Genomic DNA, 3,859 nt, shown 5'->3' with positions numbered 1-3,859 from the left:
TATGTTGTCTTGTTTATTCATTTGCTACTATAATAGGAATATCAACATTTTAAGCACTACCATACTTACACTGCTTTCCTTTACATTACTATAACCATATCAAACTATGAAAAAAAAAAAGCTCATTGACTATAAATGACAGTGACTCAGACTATCAATTCATGACAATGATTATATTAGTAAATTGCACATGGTGTTATAATACTGATTGGTTAAGTAGATAACACGACCATCACATCAGTTGATGTAGATCATGCGTGGTGACCTTCACATTAGTCATGTAGATCATGTGTGGTGACCTTCACATCAGTCATGCAGATCATGTGTGGTGACCTTCACATTAGTCATGTAGATTATGTGTGGTGACCTTCACATCAGTCATGTAGATCATGTGTGGTGACCTTCACATTAGTCATGTTGATCATGGGTGGTGACCTTCACAGCAGTCATGTAGATCATGTGTTGTGACCTTTACACCAGAGTAGATAATTTATGATGACCTCTACTCAAGTCTGCTTGTCGTGTGTTACCATTTATATGGGTCAAAGGGACTCATGTGCTGTGGTCTTCATGTTTAAACTAAGTTCGCCATAAGAGGCTGCAATAGCTCAGTCGTTTAGACTGTTGGCCTACGTAACTTCCTGTGATGATCCTTGGTGAGTGGTTTGTTTCGGGAGCTAGACGGTCTTCCCGTGTGTTGTCAAGTGAGGTAGCCACCAGTTGCTGCAAAGAGACACCACCTTGAAGTGACCCTGGATGTTTACGGGAAAAGAAGCCCCATAAACAAACAAGAAATGTATTCTCTATTTTGCTCGGATGGAAACAAAGCAAGTTGAATATTAAAACCGTGTGTCTCTCCCTCTACTGAGTGTACAAGCATTTGCTATCTAACATTTCCAGTGTGAAGTCAAGTACAGGTTTTAATCTTTAATTTGGCTGTTAGCGCTCTTCACTCCGGCTATTATTCATTGTTAATGTTGCTTGTCTCAATGCGGACTTGGTACAAACTTTAACTAGTAAATAGTTATTTGTTTAATTTTTTATCTTGTCTGTTGATCTTATAGCATTCAGTCTATCATTTGGTTAACATATATCCACCACTCAGTCCACATTTCTTACACACGCATAATAATTTTTGTTCTAGGATATATATGATGAGCATGGATATATACTCATAAAAAAGACATTTGATATGTTTCTATAACAATGGTAAAACCCACGGACAAAGTATGACTTAAGTGTTATTTGAAATTATACAGATAGAAATATTTTAAAGAAATCAAATTCTATAAAACATGATCAGAAAATGCATCTCCCTTGTTTGAAGTTGTCTCAAGTACTGATTCTACGTAAGCCAAAATGATACGCCGGTTCCATTTTAAAGATATGTGGCTAAGGGGAGAGTACTGTGATTTTCAAAGGAAGGGGGATAACTCCGTTGTCTCTACGATGTGATTTATCGCGAGAACACACCGGAATATTTTATACAAAAAGAGAAACAAAAAATGAACTACTATGATCGTACAGTTTGAGTAAAACTATGTGTTTAAGGGAAAAAAATTATGTAGATAATTGCAAAGTCGCCATGGACGCTTATCATACGTCCCTGATTATATGAAATTCACAAGGGAGAGCACTCATCCTGCCCAGTACAAAAAAATAAATATTAACAAAATCTCCAGGATGCAACCTATTTATAGAATACAATAGACCTGCTCCCAACGAATACTTGTATTTCAGAAAAAGTCGAAATGATTGAATCTGCACCTTTGCTGTAAAATAATATGTACCGTAGAATGTGCGTGCATCCGGTCAGATGTGCATGACAACACTTTAACGCGGACATGCGTTTTCACAAAGCTACATACATGGGAAGGTCAGGGATGTTCATTTATAAACACGCCAATGGGTAAATGAGAGGACGAGGGATGCTCACTTATAAACACCCTAAGTGGTAAGTGAGAGGGTGAGGGTTACTTATAAACACGCTAATTGATAGATGAGAGGGTGAGGGATGCATACTTACAAACATGCTAATGGGTAGGTGAGAGGGATGTTCACTTATAAACACGATAACGGGTAGGTGAGAGGTGAGGAATGCTCACTTATAAACACGCTAAGTGGTAAGTGAGAGGATGAGGAATGCTCGCTTATAAACACGCTAATGGGTAGGTGAGAGGTTGCGGGATGCTCAATTATAAACATGCTAATGTGTAGGTGAGGGATGCATACTTACAAACATGCTAATGGGTAGGTGAGAGGGTGAGGAATGCTAACTTATAAACACGCTAATGTGTAGGTGAGGTATGCTCACTTATAAACACACTAATGGGTAGGTAGAAATGCTCACTTATAAACAAGCTAATGGGTAGGTGAGAGGGTGAGGGATGCTCACTTATAAACAAGCTAATAGGTAGATGAGAGGAACGGATATGCTCACTTATAAACACACTAATGGGTAGGTAGAAATGCTCACTTATAAACAAGCTAATGGGTAGATGAGAGGGTGAGGGATGTTCCGTTCTAAACACGCTAATGGGTAGGTGAGGTATGCTCACTTATAAACACGCCAATGGGTAGATGAGAGGTCGAGGGATGTTCACTTCTAAATACGCTAACGGGTATATGAAAGGATGAGGGATGCTCACTTATAAACACGCTAACGGGTATATGAAAGGATGAGGGATGCTCACTTATAAACACGCTAACGGGTAGGTGAGAGAGTGTGCGTTATTCATTTATAAACACGCTAACGGGTATATGAAAGGATGAGGGATGCTCGCTTATAAACACGCTAACGGGTAGGTGAGAGAGTGTGCGTTATTCATTTATAAACACGCTAATGGATAGGTGAGGGATGTTCACTTATAAACACGCTAATGGGTAGGTGAGAGAGTGTGCGTTATTCATTTATAAACACGCTAATGGATAGGTGAGGGATGCTCACTTATAAACACGCTAATGGGAAGATGAGGGATGCTCATTTATAAACACGCTAATGGGTAGGTGAGAGGGTGAGGGATGCTCAATTATAAACACACTAACGGGTAGATGAGAGGGTGAGGGATGATCAATTATAAACACGCTAATAGGTAGATGAGAGGGTGAGGGATGGTCACTTATAAACACGCAAACGGGTAGATGAGATGAACGGGGATGCTCATTTATTAACATCATAATGGGTAGGTGAGGGATGTTCATTTATAAACCCGCCAATGGGTAGATGAGAGGGTGAGGGATGGTCACTTATAAACACGCAAACGGGTAGATGAGATGAACGGGGATGCTCATTTATTAACATCATAATGGGTAGGTGAGGGATGTTCATTTATAAACACGCCAATGGGTAGATGAGAGGGTGAGGGATGCTCACTTATAAACACGCTAATGGGAAGATGAGGGATGCTCACTTATAAACACGCTAATGGGTAGGTGAGGTATGCTTACTTATAAACACGCTAATGGGTAGATGAGAGGGTGAGGGGTGCTCACTTATAAACACGATAATGGGTAGGTGAGGTATGTTCACTTATAAACACGCCAATGGGTAGATAAGAGGGTGAGGGATGTTCACTTCTAAACACGCTAATGGGTAGGTGAGGTATGCTATCTTACAAACACGCCAATGGGTAGATGAGAGGTCGGGGGATGTTCACTTATAAACACGCTAACGGGTAGATGAGAAGATGAGGGATGCTCACTTATAAACACGCTGACGGTTAGGTGAGGGATGCTCACTTATAAACACGCTAACGGGTATATGAAAGGATGAGGGATGCTCACTTATAAACACGCTAAAGGGTAGGTGTGCGCTACTCACTTATAAACACGCTAATGGGTAGATGAGAGGGTGAGGGAT

The sequence above is a fragment of the Ylistrum balloti genome, unplaced genomic scaffold (genome assembly GCF_031769215.1).
Source record: "Ylistrum balloti isolate Yb309-2 unplaced genomic scaffold, AGI_CSIRO_Ybal_v1 Utg369990, whole genome shotgun sequence".
Lineage (NCBI taxonomy): Eukaryota > Metazoa > Mollusca > Bivalvia > Pectinida > Pectinidae > Ylistrum > Ylistrum balloti.
The sequence above is the reverse complement of the archived record's forward strand: the minus strand, read 5'-3'. Positions refer to the sequence as shown.